Source organism: Jaculus jaculus, chromosome 14, assembly GCF_020740685.1.
Source record: "Jaculus jaculus isolate mJacJac1 chromosome 14, mJacJac1.mat.Y.cur, whole genome shotgun sequence".
Taxonomy (NCBI): domain Eukaryota; kingdom Metazoa; phylum Chordata; class Mammalia; order Rodentia; family Dipodidae; genus Jaculus; species Jaculus jaculus.
This window is the reverse complement of record NC_059115.1, coordinates 56134479-56154489: the sequence shown is the minus strand read 5'-3', so window position 1 is coordinate 56154489 and position 20011 is coordinate 56134479. Positions and strand designations below refer to the sequence as shown.

The 20011-nt window shown below is 43.9% G+C and overlaps 1 protein-coding gene across 3 annotated transcripts in view; it reads left to right on the top strand.

The window, feature by feature from the left end:
• The window catches only part of Arhgef28 (Rho guanine nucleotide exchange factor 28), a 361317-nt gene that overhangs the window by 147829 nt on the left and 193477 nt on the right, over positions 1-20011 (top strand). The window lies entirely within an intron of this gene.

Genomic DNA, 20011 nt, shown 5'->3' with positions numbered 1-20011 from the left:
GCGGTGGTAACTAGGCTGGCAGCGGCGGTGGGGCTGCTCGGGGCTCTCTGGGGTCCGCTCTTCGTTCCCGCTACCGATCGAACTCTGTTCTTTTTGTTGTTGCTGTTTTGTTTGGTTTTTGGTTTTTCGAGGTAGGGTCTCGCTCTAGCCCAGGCTGACCTGGAATTCACTCTGGAGTCTCAGGGGGGCCTCAAACTCACGGCGATCCTCCTACCTCTGCCTCCCGAGTGCTGGGATTAAAGGCGTGCACCACCACGCCCAGCTACACCTTGCTTTTGTTTTTTTTTTTTGAGAGAGGGTCTCTCACCGAGCCTGGAACCCACCCAGCTGGGAAGCTAGCAAGCCCCTGTCTTGTCCTCCCCAGGGCTTGAGGTGCAGGTGAGCATCTTTGAGCTAGCCTCTTTGTGTCCACGCTGCGGATCTAACCTCAGGCTCTCGGGCTTGCGCAGGGAGGGCTTGGCTGGTCAGCCGTGTCCTCGGCCCATCTTGCAGCTTTGTCACTGTACAAAGCAACGTTCTCGTCCACGCTGACGCTTCTGTGCACACGAGGACGTCTCTCTCCTGTCCGACTGTAACTGAGTACCCGTTGATCAACCTTGCCTTTTTCCACCTTTTCAGCTATCACCTTATTTCTTCTCAATTTCCATGAGGTGAACTTTTTTAGATCTGTGTGTGGCTTATTTCATTGAACACAATGATCTCCAGGTCCATTCATGTTGCTGCAAATGACGGGATTTCGTTAAAAATTTTTTTTTGTTATTTTTATTTATTTATTTGAGAACGACAGACAGAGAGAAAGAGGCAGGTAGAGAGAGAGAATGGACGCGCCAGGGCCTCCAGCCACTGCAAATGAACTTCAGACGCGTGCGCCCCTCCTTGTGCATTTCGCTAACGTGGGTCCTGGGGAGTCGAGCCTTGAACCAGGGTCCTTAGGCTTCACAGGCAAGCGCTTAACCACTAAGCCATCTTTCCAGCCCAGATTTTATTTTATTTTTAATGGATGAATAATATTCTATTTTGTGCATTACCACATTTTCTTTCTTTATTCACCAGTTGATGCACAGTTTTCTTTTCCTAGCTGTTGTGACTAGGGATACAATGAAGGTGACAATGCAGAGGTCTCTTTGACATACTGTTTTCATTTCCTTTGGGTACATACCCAGTGGGGTGACTGGATCAAGTAGTTCTTCTATTTAGAATTTTATAAGAAATTTCCATACTATTCAGTAATTAGTTCTTTGAGTACCTGTCAAAAACTATTTAAGAGATTCACCACAGGAAGGGGACAAGAGAAGATAATGGGGGAGGAGAATATAATCAAAATGTATATGAATAAAATTGTCAAAAATAAATAATTGGGGGAATTACCATGGGATTTTTTAAAAAATTTAATTTATTAGTTTTCTTTTCAGGAAATACAGGCAGTTTGGTACCATTGTTTAGGCTCATCACCATGGGATTTTTTTTTTTATAATCATGGAAAATGTTAATAAAAATTAAAAAATTTAGCCAGGCGTGGTAGCGCACGCCTTTAATCCCAGCACTCGGGAGGCAGAGGTAGGTAGATTGCCATAAGTTCAAGGCCACCCTGAGATGACAGAGTTAATTCCAGGTCAGCCTGGACCAGAGTGAGACCTTACCTCGAAAAACCAAAAAAAAAAAAAAAAAAAAATTTAAAATTTAAAAAGATAAATAATTGCTGGGTGTGGTGGTGGCACACACCTTTAATCCCAGCACTTGGAATGTTGAGGTTGGAGTTTGAGGCCAGCCTGAGACTAATTCCAGGTCTTCTTGGGCTAGAGGAAAGATCCTACTTCGAAAAACAAAACAAAACAAAATAATTAAATATAAAGATATTTCATCATTCATTATTAAAATTCTTATCTATTTGCTTATGACTTCTATAGGTACAAATAGTTATTATGAGTATTAACTAAGTTTGATAATGGCTTTTTTTTGTATAAATCTAAATGAAGCCTTACTGTGAAACATTACTGAATTCCTTTGCATTTTGTGATCAGTCTCGCATTTTTTCTTTTTTAACCACTGATAGTTATCAGGAGAGTTTGAAAGGAATGCTGTCTCCCTTTAAGATTCTGTATCCCTTACAGAAAAGCAGAGCCTCCTCTTGGCTTGTGTCTTTCCCGTCATCAGTTACAGTGCAACTTCGTTATGGGTTCAAGCAAAGGAAATGTTCCAGGTTTGATTTAATTTCAGGCCATCCATAACACTGGATTTCTATTCCACAAAATTAAACCCGTGTCTTCTGTGATGCAGCTTTCATAATAGAAGCTGCTGGAGGGTCTCGTAACCTCACTTTTGCAGTAAAATGTTGAGTAGTGGGCTGGAGAGATGGCTTAGCGGTTAAGCGCTTGCCTGTGAAGCCTAAGGACCCCGGTTCGAGGCTCGGTTCCCCAGGTCCCACGTTAGCCAGATGCACAAGGGGACGCACGTGTCTGGAGTTCGTTTGCAGAGGCTGGAGGCCCTGGCGCACCCATTCTCTCTCTCCCCCTCTATCTGTCTTTCTCTCTGTGTCTGTCGCTCTCAAATAAATAAAGAAATAATTTTAAAAAAATGTTGATTAGTAATAAAAATACCCCCCCCCAAATTTTTGTAACGTATCTGTTTTGTTTTGAATTTCTTGTCTGGGTTTCAGACAGAATTCTTTGGCATAGTACGAACACTTAGGCTAACTGGGATAGGATATTCTGAAGTCTTACGGATGGATGGTCAGGTAGCACTTGAGTTGAAAGCCTTCCCTTCCTGCGCCACCACATGACTTTTCTGCAGTTTTGTTCCCAGGAAGCTGCTAGGGTCAGCTGGTGCACCAGGCTGCACCAGGGTGAGAGAGAGCCAGGCAGCCACACATGCCATCCTAGTGAGCGTAGAAACTTCTTTCCCAGCCCAGTGTGGCGTGCATCCTGTCTTGGGTGTGCTTTCTGACTAAAGAGTGGGTAAAAGCCCCTTCTTCAAAAGGTCACATGAATAGTGCTGTTCATCTATGTCATATGTTTGTTTAATTGGTGTGTGTGTGTGTGCATGCACATGGAGGACAAAAGGCAACCTTGATTGTCCTTCTTTTCAGAAATGACATCCACCTTTTGCTTGCTTGCTTTTAGTTTTCTTGAGGTAAGCTCTCCCTCCAGTCCAGGCTGACCTGGAACTCACCCCATAGTCCCAGACAAGCCTCGAACTCACAGCGATCCTCCTACCTCTGCCTCTCCAATGCTGGGATTAAAGGCGTGCGCACCACTAAGCGCACGTCCATCCACCTTTTCTTTTTCTTTTTTGTTTCTCGAGGTAGGGTCTCACTCTAGCCCAGGCTGACCTGGAATTCAGTATGGAGTCTCAGGGTGGTCTCGAACTCACGGCAATCCTACGACCACTGCCTCCTGAGTGCTGGGATTAAAGGCGTGCGCCACCGCGCCCGGCACATCCACCTTTTTTGAGACAGAGATTCTTGCTGGGTTGGAGCTTACCAAATAGGCTAGACTGGCTGGCCAAGTTAGCCTTAGGGATCTGCCTGTCTCTGCCCTGGGAATGAATGTTTGCCGTCGCATTTGGCTTTGTTTAGCATGAGTTCTAAGAATTGAACTCAGGCCCTCATTCTTAGCAGAGCAAGTATTTCGTCAAATGAGCCATCTGCCCAGCTATACACGCACAAGTAACAAATTGGCTTTCAGGATTTCATCCTGGCCAGGGTGAACTATTATTGTGACATGTGATGGCTTGGGATATGACTCAGTCTATAAAGTGCTTCCCATGCAAGCGTTGGGGATGAGTTTGGATCCCCAGCACCCATGTAAAAGCTGGGTATGATGGCTTGTGCCTGTAATATCAGCATGGGGAGGTGGAGTCAGGAAGATTCCAGGGACTGGCTAGCTACTCTAGCCAAGTTGGTGAGTTCCACATTGAGTGAGAAACTCTGTCTCAAAAAGTAAGGTGGGGGCTGGAGAGATGGCTTAGCGGTTAAGCGTTTGCCTGTGAAGCCTAAGAACCCAGGTTTGAGGCTCGATTCCCCAGGACCCACGTTAGCCAGATGCACAAGGGGGCGCACGCGTCTGGAGTTCGTTTGCACTGGCTGGAGGCCCTGGTGCACCCATTCTCTCTCTCTCTGTGCCTCTTTCCCTCTCTGTCTGTCGCTCTCAAATAAATAAATTCAAATAAATAAATAATAATAATAAAAAAGTAAGGTAGAGAGCAATTGAAGAGGAAATTTGATATCAACCTCTGGTCTCCACATGCATATGCAAACATGCGCATAAGCACCTGCATGTTTGAGCATGCGTGCACACACACACACGCACACCGCACAAACATGCATGTGCAGAAAAGCTAATCTGCACCCTTCTGCAGGACTCTCAATGGAAGTGGTTCATTTGACTCCTTCGAGTCAGATGTTCTTCTGTTCCATATGGTACATAGGAGATCCTGATATGACAACTAAAAACTAACTAAGCTTGGTTTGTAAAGGTGATACCAGGAACTGAATTAGAAAGGAAGAATATTAGAACCTTTAACAAAGTTTGATGAGATTGTTTTATTGAATTTAAAGAGTTCCACTCTCGTCCTGCCTCTGTGAGTTATTCTGGGCTGGAAGTAAGCCAGTTGGGTTTTTGCATCTTTTCTTCAGGGCTTAAACTTAAACACAGCTCATGTATTTAGTGAGCTATGGATCCATGTGTTGACTGAAGAGCTGTCCTCAAAGAGGACCAGTTGGTGGAACTGGTGGACGGAATGGTTATGGCTTAGGGAATTTAATATTTTAATTACTTCAAAAGTCAGATTAAGAGTATGTTCCACAGCTGCCAAACAACACTGCAGTAGATTTAAGGCTGACTCGAGAGCTGAGAGGTGTGAGTCATTAGTTGCAGAATTCATGTTCTCAAGGCAAGCCCAAGCAGCCCCTGTGCGTCTAAAAGCCAGTCACCGTATAATGAACGAGGAGCTAAAGGGAAAATGGTGAGCTTTGTTGTGAAACACGTGGGTAATGCATGGTACAGGGAACGTAATGTGAGGCTGATACAAAGAAGGAGAGCCAACACGGTCCTTTGCTCTGCTGATAGGGTCTTCACGGATTAGTGTCCTTTAAAGAATAATGTTTGGGCTGGAGAGATGGCTTAGCAGTTAAGGCACTTGCCTGTGAAGCCTAAGGACCCAGGTTCGACACTCCAGGACCCATGTTAGCCAGATGCACTAGGTGACACATGCGTCTGGAGTTCGTTTGCAGTGGCTGGGAGCCCTGGTGCACCCATTCTCTCTCTCTCTCTTTCCTTCTTTCAAATAAATAAATAAAAAGAAAATATTTTTTTTTTAAAAAAAGAATAATGTTTATTTCAACTCAAGAGAGGAAAGAGAAACGCAGAGCCAAAGGGCATCAGAAGCAAGTTTTTAATACTGGAAGTTCTCCAGCTACTGTTAAACTGTATATTTTTTATGAGAGAGAGGGAAACAGCATGCAAGAAAGAGCTACAGAGAGGAAATTGGTATGCCAGGGCCTCTAGCCACTGCCGTCAAACTCCAGGTGTGGGTGCCACCTTGTGCGCATGCACTGACTTGTGCATCTGGCTTATATGGGTTCTGGGAAGTTGAACCTGGGTCCTTAGGCTTTGCAAGCAAGCACCTTGACTGCTAAGGCATCTCTCCACCTCAAACTATATCTTTTTTAAAAAATGTTTTATTTATTTATTTCCAAGGAGAGGGAGAGAGAAAGAGATAGAGAGGGAGAGAGAGAGAGAGAGGAGAGAGAATATGAATGAAAATAGGAGCACCAAGGCTTTTAGCCACTGCCAACAAACTCCAGATGTGTGCACCACCTTGTGTGGTGGGCACTGAGGAATCAAACCCAGCTCGTTAGGCTTTGCAGGCAAATTCACCTTAACCGCTGAGACATTTCTCCAGCCCCTAAACTGTGTCTTGGTTGCTCCTGTCCACATAGCGAGTTTAAATAACAGTTGAAATATGCTTCTTGTTGTAGGCAAAATCATGAAGTTAGAATTACCACTTCATTATGGAAGAGACAGGGAAATCACCAACTTTATGTGATAGCTACATCTTACTTCAAGCCGCATGCAGACACCGCCTTTCTTCTAGGCCGTCAGAGAGAGGGACGTGTAACCTGGCAGTGTTTGGTTTCTCTCCCTCTCTCTCTCTCTCTCTCTCAGACTCTCTCTCTCTATTTTTAGTTTTTTGAGGTAGAGTCTCACTGTAGCCCAGACTGACCTGGTATTCACTATGTAGTCCAGGGTGACCTTGAACTCACGGTGATCCTCTGCCTCCCGAGTGCTGGGATTCAAGGAGCGCACCACCATGTCCGGCTCTGTTTTTCTTTAAATAGTATATAATATAATATTTTTTAAAAAAATCAGTAACCAAGAAGAAGCCAGATTTGTTTAACACTTGCAATAGAGTCTGGCCTGTTTTTTCCTCCTTGAATACAATCAGCTGGCGATAGTGTCAGAGAGGAGCAAGGAGGACCCGGGAACAGGCCTGGGCTGACTTCGCTTGGGTCCCAGGTCTTAGGAAGCAGGCAAGGACATGTTGGGGTGTAAGTCTTCCTTGCTGGCTTGTGGCCTATTTGTGCTTCATTATTCTGCCCCAAAGCTTTGTACCGGAAGGAAGTTTGAAATGACAGAAGCTGAAACACTGGTGGGTAGGAAACTCATAAGAGTTTTTTCAACATGCACATTTATAACTGCCACCCCTAGTTTTAAATTAATGATTTTTTGGCAGTTTGCGTGTTTCTTTGGAAATCTTTAACTTTTTAAAAATTTATTTTATTTTATTTTTAATTTTTTTTTGTTTATTTATTTGAGAGTGACAGACAGAGAAGGAGGCAGAGAGAGAGAGAGAGAGAGAGAGAGAGAGAGAATGGGCATGCCAGGGCCTCCAGCCACTGCAAATGAACTCCAGATGCCTGTGCCCCCTTGTGCATCTGGCTAATGTGGGTCCTGGGGAATCAAGTCTCAAACTGGGGCCCTTAGGCTTCACAGGCAAGCACTTAACCGCTAAGCCATCCCTCCAGCCCAATCTTTAACTTTTTAAAAGATTTTATTTGCATTTATTTATTTATGAGAGACATAGAGAGAGAGAATGGGCATACCAGGGCTTCTAGCCACTGCAAACAAACTCCAGATGCATGTGCCACCATGTGCATCTGGCTTATGTGGGACCTGGAAAATCAAATTTGGGTCCTTAGGCTTCACAGGCATGTGCCTTAACCCCTAAGCCATCTCTCCAGCCCAAAATCTTGAATTTGTTAAAAGTAATTCTAGTCTTTTGTCACTTTGGACAGTGGTAGTGGGACAAATATCTCCACACTTTTTTTGATATGTTAAACTGGTTTTATATTCCTTCGGTTGCTAAGGTAACCCAGGAGCTGAATACTTCTGAGCGGAAGAGGGGTCTCTGGAATACAAGTAATAGTAAATTTCTATGGTAACTTGATAAAATTGCTTCACAATGGATATATATATATATATATGCACATACATATGTGTTGTGTGTGTGTGTGTATCATTTGTGACATTTCAAATTCTTAACTTTAAAATATTTTCTTATCTTTCAAGCTCTTGTTAATTAAAGCTTTTGTAAGGGATTGAATTTTTGGCAGTACAGACTATAAGCTACAATTGAGCTTCTAAGGAAAAGGACTTTTGCTCCCCTCAGATGATTTGGATTTATTTTTCAGCTTAAGTCAGTACTTCTTTTTTTTAATTTTAAAAATATTTTATTTATTTGAGAGAGAGAGAAAGACACAGATAGAGAAAGAGAATGGGCATGCCAAGGCCTCCAGCCAATGCAAATGAACTCCAGAAGTATGCACCACCTTGTACATCTGGCTTACGTGGGTCCTGGGGAATCGAACCTGGGTTCTTAGGCTTCACAGGCAAGTGCCTTAACTGCTAAGCCATTTCTCTGGCCCCATGTTAGTCCTTCTTAATGAGCGCATTCTCTATTCAAGAAACGTTTTACCTTAAAGAAGGAACAGCTTAAACTCCTCCTTTAAAAGTAGCTTTCTGCTTTCATCCTGCAATACTGGCCTTTAGACTGAAGTAGAGAATTACACCTTTACTCCCACGTCTGGGAAATAGAACACAAGGTTATCTTCAGGTCACTTTCCTTTCCTCAATGATAATTTCCAAGGAAAAAGAATGTGAATGGAACCTTTTAGTTCTAAACACCCTACCCTGATGTGCTTCCCAAAGGATTCCAAACCCTGGAAGGTTTCGAGGTTCACCTCTGGAAGGTCAAATCCCATCCCCACCTCCTCTGCTCTTGGACACCTCTAAACATGCAGGGTACACATAGCAACTTTGGATTGCACATAAAGGCCTGGAATTGAACTTGAAAATGACAGCAGCCAAAAAAATCTTTTAATACTTAAAGCAAAAAAAAAAAAAAAAAAAAAAAAAAGGTTTGTAGTTTTCACACATTTCTTAATAAGACCTGAATGCTGGTAGCTCTCCTTGTACGGTCTTATTTAAAACATAAATAACCCAGGAGTTTTAAAACTCCCCAACTTTAGTGGTGAAGGGCTAGTGGTTGAATAAGCTGAGTGGGGGAGACCTGCAACAGTATGAAGCAGGGAATGGGAAGTGACCTAGGGTCTTAGGGAAATGGCCAATTGTGCATCCCTTTCATGACCCCCTTTACTTGAGCCTGCGGCCTCTTCAAGGCTTCTGTTGACTCTCAAATCTGAGCCTTGGTGTAGGTAGCAACCATAAGGAGTCTTCTACAATCTTGCCCTAGGTTTCTATATATCTGTCCACCCCTGTAGTTGGGGATGCTTTTATTTTTCAGGCTGCCGTGTGTATGCTTGTAGAGAAAGACCTTACATTTGGGGGTGGCCTGGGCCTATGGAATTGATGCAGCTCCTTTTCCTTTTGCTTACGTCTGTCCCTCCCACCTCCTCACACTTATTAAGTGCTCTATCTGTTCTTACACAAACACACACACACTCTCTCTCTCTTTGAGGCAGGGTCTCACTCTACCTTAGGTTGACCTGGAACTCACTCTGTAGCCCAGACTGGCCTTGAACTCACAGTGATCCTCATACCTCTGCCTCCATAGTACTGTCATTAAAGGCATGCACCCCCCCCCCTGGCTTTTAATCTCTTGCAAGACATCTATTTTGGGATTATTCCTGTACCATTTTTTCCATGACTCCCACTGTTCCATCTGTAATTTATTTTTTTTTTAGTTTTTTAAACATGTTTTAAAATTTATTTATTTATTTGAGAGTGACAGACAGAGAAACAGGCATATATATATATATATAGAGAGAGAGAATGGGTGCGCCAGGGCCTCCAGCCATTGCACACGAACTCCAGACGCGTGTGCCCCCTTGTACATCTGGCTAACGTGGGTCCTGGGGAGTTGAGCCTTGAACAAGGGTCCTTAGGCTTCAAAGGCAAGTGCTTAACCACTAAGCCATCTCTCCAGCCCCCATCTGTAGTTTATAATAGGAGGTATAGGCATATTCAGTATTGAATAAATCCATCCTTGATTATTTCAAAAATGTAGTTCCTAGTTCTTATAAGACTGCTATGTTTCCCTTCAAAAGGTTAACATTTACAGTGTTGAGTTCTTGTTGTGATTGTTGCCTTTAATATGGTTTCATTGACATGCACACTACAGTTAAAGCCAATTCAAGCTAGCCTCTGTGTAATGGAAGACATAGTGGTTACAAACTTGATTTTTGGAAGAAGTAAAAGGGATTTGGGATTAAATGAGATGATATATACAAAAGACTAACAAATGTTAAATGTCTATAGAAACAAGGAATGTAAAATCCTTACCATTGTTACTGGCACCTAGAAAGTATGAACTAAGAATGGGTGTGATGGCTCATTGCTTTATTTGAGACTTTGCCCAATCTCCCCAGCCTCACCCTAAATAGGCAGCACCTTTTGTATAAACGTTTTTTCTGATTTATTTTTATTTGTTAGAGGCAGACAGAAGGACAGAGAGAAAGAGGGTAAGAATGGGCATGCCAGGGCCTCTTGCCACTGCAAACAAATTCCAGACGCATGCACTACCATGTGCATCTGGCTTACGTGGGACCTGGAGAATCGAACGTGGGTCCTTAGGCTTTTCAGGCAAGTGCCTTAACCACTAAGCCATCTCTCCAGCCCAGGCAGCACCTTTTATGTGGACTTCCTGTTTGTTTGGTTTCCTCTTACCTTCTCGTTGGATTATCCCATGCTGATTGTACCTGTGACAGTGAAGGGGAAGATAAACTCTCGCAAGAATGTTATAGCTCATACCTGAAGACTTGAACACTTCTTACTTACTCTGAGACTTGGGACCTAAGGGTCTGGTATGTCGTTCCAGGGCAGTGAGTGAACCCTTCCCAGCTATATACCACTGATCAGTTTCCTAGCAGTGTTCGACATTGAAAGGCTAGTTGCAAGATGAAATGTCATCATGTTTTCTCTGCTTGTGAATAATATGGCGAAGAAGCGACATATTTACATTTGACTCCCAAACAGAGCAGGGTCCCTGTAGAATGAAAAGGGCAGAGTTTCTGCAATATCCCTTCATCTTTGGTGTCAGGGGAGAGCCAAAGCTGTTACGTGTCTGTTGAGTGGGATGGTGGACTTGAATCATAGCCTTAAAGCAATACTAACACAGAAAGGAAAATGGATTACACAGGTGCAAAGGAGGTCTGGCCTAATTGGTGCTTATAACCCCTAATGAGCGCCTGCTGCCCGAGGCAGGGGATTATGGCGCATTTGACTTAATGGCGTGTCTACTATAGTAACCTGATGCAATTACAGGGCATTCTAAGCAGGAGGCTAGGTCCCTTCAATTATGCTTCTAAATGATAACCAGAGGAAAACTGTTTTCAAGCATACTGCACATCTATTGAGTGACAGTTCATCAGGGTGTTTTTCTATTTAAAAGGTCAGATCAATGTGTACCGTTCTTGAGAGCCCTGTTCCATTCCAGCCCCCTGATATGTCCATGTAGGCCCGGATGGTGTCATTTCCCTTTAGAGACCAGGCAGTTTGGTACATGAGAATTAAACGCTCTCCCCGAAATTATGGTTCCGTGAATGCCCAAGTTAAAGTTTTTAGCACATTGGCTTGTCTGCTTTTGCATTATACAGTGTGGTGCTGGGTTCTTACTACCTGGCACTGATGTCCACGCTGTATATTTTAGAGTGGTGGAAACAGCCGTCCAGAATGTTAGGGCCCGAGCTGGCTGTTCACAGTTCAGGGTCAGGGACCACGTCCGTCTTTATGTGCATGGGCTTGGCCCATAGAAGTAGTGTCATTCGGGCTGGAGAGATGGCTTAGCAGTTAAGGCATTTGCCTGCAAAGTCAAAGGGCCCAGGTTCAATTCCCCAGGACCCATGTAAGCCAGATGCACAAGGGGCACATACATCTGGAATTTGTGTGCAGTGGCTACAGGCCCTAGTGCACCCATTCTCTCTCTGTCTGTCTTCTCTCTCTCTCTGCTTTCAAATAAACAAATAAAACTAAAAAAAAAAAAAAAAAAAAAAAAATAGTGTTATTCTATGTTTGTGTATTTAATGACTTTGTTGTACAAGCTGGGACCTCTGGGATTATGTGACTTTGGATACCAGAGTAGAGCTCACTCTAATGAATTGGATTTACATGAATGAAAGAAAGCTGGTCTTTCAGATACTTATTATGTTGAATACATTTCAATGGCTCCACTCAGGAACTATGAAACAATACTAAGTCCAGAAAGCTGAAATCCTTTCTAAATTTACTTGTGCTTAAAAATATCATTGGCTTTTAGGTTATTACATGCATCATGTTTAAGCCCCAATATTTTTTTAAGTCTCTTCTGGCTTGGCAATAAGGGATTTGGATGAAAGATAACTTGTAAAAGGGACAGAAAACTTTTGTCATGGTTGCTCTGGTGATTTTTTTTTTTTTCCCCTAGCTGATGATAGAACTTCACAGTGGATTGGGAAGACAGTGTACAGACAGAGCATAAGGATGCACTTTTCTGGCCACCACTTGACTTAAAGTGATGGATCCCACTCAGGTTTTACGCTTAGAAATCTTTAGGAAAGCTGAATGCTTAGGCACCACTTCAGAAGTTATGATCTACTGGTTCTAGGGAGGGTCTTGAACTTCAGCTGTTTCTTTAAAAAATATTTATTTATTTGACAGAGAAAGAGGGAGAGAGAGAGAGAATGGGTGTGCCAGGGCCTCCAACCACTGCAAATGAACTCTCAATGCATGTGCCCCCTTGTGCATCTGGCTTACGTGGGTCCTGGGGAATTCAACCGGGATCATTTGGCTTTGTAGACAAATACCTTAACTGCTAACCCATCTCTCCAGCCCCTGTTTCCTTTTCATATCACCTCTTTCCCCTTACCCTTTTTCCTCACGCATCTTTAATAGTCTCCCTTTTACTTTTCATGTCTGTTCCACTGCTCCATAAATTTCATATATAAGAGAAAAATGACACTTATCTTTATGAGACTGGCTTAATTTTGCTTAAGATGAGGGTATCCAGTTCAGTTCATTTGCCTTCAATTGACATAATTTTATTTTACCTGTTTTGGCAAACATAATTCCATGGTTCATATTTATACCACATTTTCTTTATTCATTCATTTGTTGATAGTCCCCAGGGTAATCCCATGCCCTGGTTATTGTAAACAGTGCTACAGTAAACATGGGTATGCAGTGATGTGTTGGGGAAATGCTTATATTTTATTTATTTATTTTTAAGGTAGGGTTTTGCTCTAGCCCAGGCTGACCTGGAATTCACTACGTAGTCTCAGGGTGGCCTCGAACTGACAGCAATCCTCCTAACTCTGCCTTCCCAATGCGGGGATTAAAGCTGTGTGCCACCATGCCCGGCTTTATGTTTTATTTTTAATGGACTTTCTTTTTTTATATGGCAGTTTTAAGTTCATTACATACTTGAATAGAAGACACAGAAGTAGAGAAATTTCCTACACTCCCCCTTTGCTTTTCATCGGCATCCATCACAGTGTGGTACATTTGTTGATGAGCCTACATTGATAAGTTAATACACTGACAAGTTAATTTTTCAATTTTCCAGGCTGAATTTTTCTGCTAATTGAAAGGTATAATGATGTATTATGTAGGTACAGTAATAGTTCCAAATGCAGATTGACCAGGAAGCAAGACCACTTTCCATGAGTAGCCACCAAAACATCTGGCTGACTCTGATCTTGTGTCTCAGGTGTTCTGGAAGTTTCCTTTGTGTATGCTGTTTTTTTTTCCATATACCTTTGTTTACCATAAGTTCATGATAGGGCTGAATTGTTCTAGAACTCTGATGGTTAATTTTGATTGTCAACTTGACAGTTAGTGAGCTACACCTTTGGGTGTGTCTGTGAGGGTGTTTCCAGAGAGGATTAACTAGAGAGGAAAGGCCTGCCCTGAACTAGGCAGCACCATCTCATGGGGTGGGATTCCAGACTGAATAAAAATGAAGAAGAGAGCAAGCCAGCTGAACAGCAACATCAGTCCCTTTCTGCTTCCAGACCATGGGTATGATGACCAGCCACCTTTCCTTCCCCGTCACGATGGACTGTATCTCCTCAAATCACGAGCTGAGATAAATCCTCCTCCCCTTGAGTTTCTTCTTTTGTCATATATTTTTCGAGGCAGGGTCTCACTCTAGCTCAGGCTGACCTGGAATTCACTATGTAGTCTCAGGGTGGCCTCGAACTCACAGCGATCCTCCTACCTCTGCCTCCCGAGTACGGGGATTAAAGGCGTGCGCCACTACTTCCCGGCTCATTTACCATTATTTTAAATCCTGTGCCAGAGCAGGTAGCTGCAGCACCCGTGAAAGTGGTTTCCCAGGATCTGCCTCTGCAGCACAGCGAGGCCAGCCACATAGAGGCTGCTGCGGCTGTGGCCCAAGGTGCCACACTATGTCTAGCAGGAGAACTTGCCGTGGTACAAAATGTCAGGGTTAAGGATCATGCAGAATTTCACCGAGGTTCTAGGATGCCTCTAAAGCCAGGTAATGTGTGGAAGGGACAGATTTCCTGCAAAAGGGGTCCTGACAGGCCACCGTGTGAAGCTGGGAAAGTGAAGCCCAGGTTGCACTGGAGACCCCAAGATATTGGAGGTGCCAGCAACATGGGGTTGTCTGCAGAGGAAAGCTAGAGCCAGCCCCACACAGAGACCACATGCCCCTTAGGCAAAGAACCCAGGCAGAGCTACCTAAGCCTGTTAGGGTACTGATAATGTTATCAGGAGTCCCTGATGCTGGGTTGGGTGTTTGCCCTGCTGAATTTTGGTCATACTGTGATCCAATCTTTCTGTACCATGTCCCTTTTCCTTCCATTTGGAATGGAAATCTTTATCCTTCTGCAGTTGTATATTGAAAGCATGTAACTTGTTCTTTTTATTAGGGAGGGTCTTACATTTAAAACTTCTTTGGGTCTCAGAAGAGATTTTGACCTTTGGCCTTTTGAAGTGTTGGAACTGTGAAAGCTTAGGAAACTCTTAGAGGTGAACTAACTGCATTTGCATTATAGGGTGGCTGTGATCCTTAGAGGGCTAGGGGCAGAATTTTCTGATTTAAAAGTGATGTGTTTGAGCCGGGTGTGGTGGCACACGCCTTTAATCTCAGCACTCGGGAGGAAGAAGGTAGGAGGATCGTCGTGAGTTCAAGGCCAACCTGAGACTACATAGTGAATTCCAGGTCAGCCTGGGCTAGCGTGAGACCCTACCTTGAAAAACCAAAAATAAAATAAAATAAAAGTGATGTGTTTGGGTGTCAGGTTGACAAAAGGTGGATTTGTGATGGTTGTTTTCTATTTTCCACTTGCTTTGGCTAAGAAACGCCTACAGCGTAAGTGAGACACAAATTTGGGTCCCCATCAATGAGGGTGTTCTCAGAGAGGATTGACTAAAGGGTGAGCACCTTCCCTGAATGTGGGCAGTGCCATCCTATGAGATGGAATCCCAGACTCAATATAAAGGAAGCCCACTGAGCACCAGCATTGAAGCTTTCTGCTTCCTCGCTGGAGTGATACAATGTGACCAGCCACCTCTTGCTAGTACCACCACGCCTTCCTGGCCATGATAGACCCTATCGCTTCAAATTGAGAGCCAAAATAAAATAGTTCCTTCTTTACAAGTAGCTTCTTGTCAGATATTCGGCCATGGCAATGAGAGAAGTAAGGAATACAGGAGTCTTGCATATTTTTGTGCCAGGCATATTTAATAGCAAAGGAGCTGATAATGCATGCAGTGAGGCCCAGTGAGACAAGGAAGTTTCCTTCCCTGTCTAGGGCAGACAGGGCTCTGACTGCACTGTAGTGGGAATGGTTTATTGAAAGACACACCTGCTCAGTTCCACACTGTGTCTGAGTGATTATGTTCACAGGATGTTAGAAGTCATACCTTTCAATGTTTGCCATTACAGCAATTATTAATAATTCTGCCTTAGTTACAAGTGCTCCTAAAAAAGAAGAAAAAAAAAACCTGGTACCAAGAAAACAGGAAGAGTCATTTATTTGGTAGTCTTTTTTTGTTTTCATTTTAATTAAAAAGCCCTACCTCTGTCAAATTGTATAACTCCTTTTCACAGTTTGTTTTGCCGGCCACTGATAAGAAATCTGAAACTCTCTAACCAGCAGAATTATTTATCTGGTCTTGATGCTTCCTCTTTCGAGTTGTTTGCCTTCTGTGTGCTGAACTTTCACACTGAATGTGACAGCTCTCTCTTACAACACGCTGGCCATTTTATTTGTTTTTAATGTCGAGAGAGTCTTCTTTCTCTTTCCCTGCCTTCTTTCCTCTCCCAGAAGTAGGGAGGGTGAGAGGAGATGAGAGAGAGAGAAGCACGTGGTTACTGTTCTCTCCCATGGGAGAGGTGGGTCGGAGCTCCCACACACGGAGCAGAGAGCTGGGACTTGCAGGGCTGGGATTGGCCGAGCAAACATCGCCTCCCACACTCCCTCTGTTGGTCCGCTGAATACAATGAACTGCACCTCATTTTAGGGCATTGCAGCAGAGACGCTCTCAAGAGGACCAATTATGTGGCTGACGCTGCATTTGCTTTTACCAGTGTTATTATTTTAAAAGGGAGCACAAAGGGCTTAGATGAGTCCGGCGGATTGTATTTTTCTTGGAAGAAAATTGTAACCTGTACAAACATGGGACATTTCGCTGCACAGTCAAATTGGAATCTGTGACTTTGTAATTCTACTCTAGGATGGCTGGCTGATTTCTTTTTAAATTTTTTTTTGTTTATTTTTATTTATTTATTTGAGAGCGACAGGCAGAGAAAGAAAGAGGGGGAGAGAGAGAGAGAGAATGGGCACGCCAGGGCCTCCAGCCATTGCAAACGAACTCCAGACGTGTGCACCCCCTTGTGCATCTGGCTAACGTGGGTCCTGGGGAATCGAGCCTCGAACCGGGGTCTTTAGGCTTCACAGGCAAGCGCTTAACCGCTAAGCCATCTCTCCAGCCTTGGCTGATTTCTTATGCTGACAATAAGTGTACGTGTGCATGGGTGTGCAGGTGTGTGTTTGTTTTGCTACCTGATCCCGACAAGTTTCATCCTGGTTATTGTTTAAAAGGGAAGAAAAATGCCAATATTGATTCTGCTGGGAATCTGTTAGTTACAAAGCCCCTACTTTTTTTTGTTGTTGTTCTTGTTTATAGATTCTTTAATGAAAGCCCCTACTTTTTAATCAAGTAAGCATGATGATCCTTCCCTTCCAGGGCAAAATAAAGATCAGTTCTTTAATAGCTAGCACATGGCTAGTGTATACCAGGCCCTGGGGTGGATCTCAAGCACTGGGGAAAAAAAAATGAAACCAACAGAGCTCCTTTGCTTTTCATCAAGATGAATGAAATATATTAATCAAATGTCTGGTAGCTGTGTGCTTCCATACCGCCTTGTCTGTTTGTAGTGAAAGGCCCAAGAATTCAGAAGCCCAGAAATACTATCACGCTCCAAAGGGAGCTTAAGCGGGCCCCTGCATACCTCAAACTCCAGCCTTTACTCTCTGTTGGAAGCAAGTAAAGAATCCCTCTTCTCATTATATCAGAGCCCGCTCCTAATATAAAACTAGGTAAAAAGGGCATGAGATAGCCCTCAAGGATGGGAAATGAGTAATAAAGTGAACCACTTATTTGGTTTCTGTAAATAGCCTGTTCCATAAGCCTTAATAGCCCACACCGTAAGCCTTAGTAGCCCGCACCATAAGCCGTAGCAGCCTGCCTCAGACCACCAAGGTCATAGGAGACTGATACCACACTCTGCTACCCCCACCCAAGGACCTGCGCAAATGCTGACCTCCAAGGTCATAGGAGACTGATTGGTCCACGAGGGGCTTGAACAAATTAAACTAATTGGCTTAGAAACTATGGAGTGGCACAAACTGACTGGCTTGCACCCCACGGGCTCCTGATGTTAAAAAAATGATTGGTCTAATGCTTTGTTAGAAACCCTATAAAAACTGTCCTGTTCCTGCATTCGAGGCTCTGCAGTCCTCTACCCCTGCGTGGTGTACGACTGTGGGCCCCAGCATGCTTGGAATAAAAATCCTCTTGCTGTTTGCATCAAGACCGTTTCTCGTGAGTGATTTGGGGTATCGCCATTTCCGGGCAGAGCGTGGGGTCCTCATTCTGGGGGTCTTACAGTAGATGTTTTGGTGTTTCGGATGTTATTTTACTGGGGGTGGGTGGGTGGGATATATGCTGTGTCATGTGAAAGTGATAGAGCAGAGCTGGAGAGATGGCTTAGCAGTTAAGCTGCTAAGCCAAAGGACCCAGGTTCAATTCCCCAGGACCCACATTAGCCAGATGCAGGAGGGGGCGTATGCATCTGGAGTCCATTTGCAGTGGCCGGAGGCCCTGGTGTGCCCATTCTCTTTCCCTCTCTCCTTTCTCTCTCAAACAAATAAATAAATATAAATAAAATATTTAAAAAAGGAAAAACAACAGAGCAAATATGCAGGAAGATCTTGGTGGCACTTCACTGTGAAACAGGCTCATTTATATATTTGAAATCTAAAACCTTATATTCATTCGTCTAGATATAGAAATAGTTGGAAAAAAAACCTATGAATATATGTTCAGTTGAGCAATTTTATTTGGCATTTATGTGCAGGGGCAGTGGAATGTTTCCTTCTCACTGTTTCACATTAGCGTTTTATCAGATGCAGGCACCCCAAATCCCATCAAGCCAGCCTGCCGACGAGACAGAGCTGCACCGACTGCCGTCCTCGCGAGGCAAGCAGCACCTTAGTGGTGGTTGGGGTCTGGGGGTGGCCAGACTGGGATTCACTGGGAAACTGAAGTTTGATGGTAAGGGAGACTGATGGGCTGGGAGAAGAGACTGATTAGGAGCCAGCCAGGAGCATGAGAGTTTGCAATTGCATCTAGGACTTCTCTGTGCTGTCAAGGCCTACGAGTTGATGAGTCTTCAGGGAAATTTCTGCAATTAAAAAAGTAAATAAAAAATCAGTTGTTTGCTTGAGCAGGAATCTCTGGGAATAGTGAAGACAGGAAAACAGTAAGAGCATGCTCATGTGGACTGTAAGCTGCGGGGAGGCAGGCATTTTTGTCCTTAATGTTCCATCAGTGGGAGTCCAAACTGGGAGGACACAGTTTCCATGGGCACATTTCATTTAAGAAGTAGCCAAGGAGCCGGGTGTGGTGGCGCACGCCTTTCATCCCAGCACTTGGAAGGTAGAGGTAGGAGGATCGCCGTGAGTTCAAGGCCAACCTGAGACTACATAGTGAGTTCCATCCAGGTCAGCCTGGGCCAGAGTGAGACCCTACCTCAAAAAAAAAAAAACAACAAAAAAAGGTGGGGGGATGGAAGATGGCTGGGTGTGGTGGCGCACCGCTTTAATAACAGCACTCGGGAGGCAGAGGGAGGAGGATTGCCGTGAGTTCGAGGCCAACCTGAGACTACGTAGTGAGTTCCAGGTCAGCATGGGCTAGAGTGAAACCCTACCTCGAGAAACAAGCAAACAAACAAACAGAAAAAAAACAGGAAGTAGCTAAGGCAGAACTTGAAGTGACATTTGCTCCATTCAGCAACACACACAGCCAATAAGAACTGACCTCCAGTGCTGGAGAGATGGCTTAGTGGTTAAGCGCTTGCCTGTGAAGCCTAAGGTTCGAGATACTACAGACAAACTCCAGACATGTGCGCCCCATTGTGCATCTGGCTAATGTGGGTCTTGGGGAGTCGAAAGCCCCGAACCGGGGTTCTTAGGCTTCACAGGCAAGTGCTTAACCGCTAAGCTATCTCTCCAGCCCTTGCTTTTTTTTTTAAAAAAAATGTATTTATTTGAAAGAGAGAGAGAGAAAGAGGCAGAGAGAAAGACAGAATGGACTCACCAAGGGCCTCCAACCATTGCAAATGAACTCCAGATGCATGTGCCCCCTTATGCATCTGGATTATGTGGGTCCTGAGGAATTGAACTGGGGTCCTTAGGCTTCACAGGCAAGCTGCCTTAAACGCTAAGCCATTTTCCCAGCCCCTTGCTTTTTTAATGCAGGGAAATGTTTATCTTTTACACATTTACAACACATTGTGATAGACCACCTGTGTTCCTGGCCTCCAGCTATTATGGTAGGAAGACAAGAGTTTAAACTCTACACAAACATACACAAATAATTGAGATTTTAAAGTAGATAATTGCTGTTAAACTCTACAAGTGGCTAATGACTTCATGTATTACCAGCAGTTAAATCTTCAGGGCCTGTCAGCTGTGAGATGATGGTCAGGAAACAATCACAGTGAGCAGAAACCAAACAAAACCACCAAGGGCCTGTGTCCAAGGGCATTTACAAAAACCCGTGCCTCACTGCTGCAAAGTGTTGTGGTGGCTTTGGCCCTATTGAAATGATCCAGGGATCTAATAGCTAGTAAAATCACCACTGTGAGGTTTGAGAAAGACTGTGGTCTCAAGTGCTTTGGACATAAAAAGCTGTTTTTGTCATAGTTTCTCCTAAGGGAGGAATAGCTCAAAAGATGACTGGAGGCCGTTCTATGCTCTTGGCCT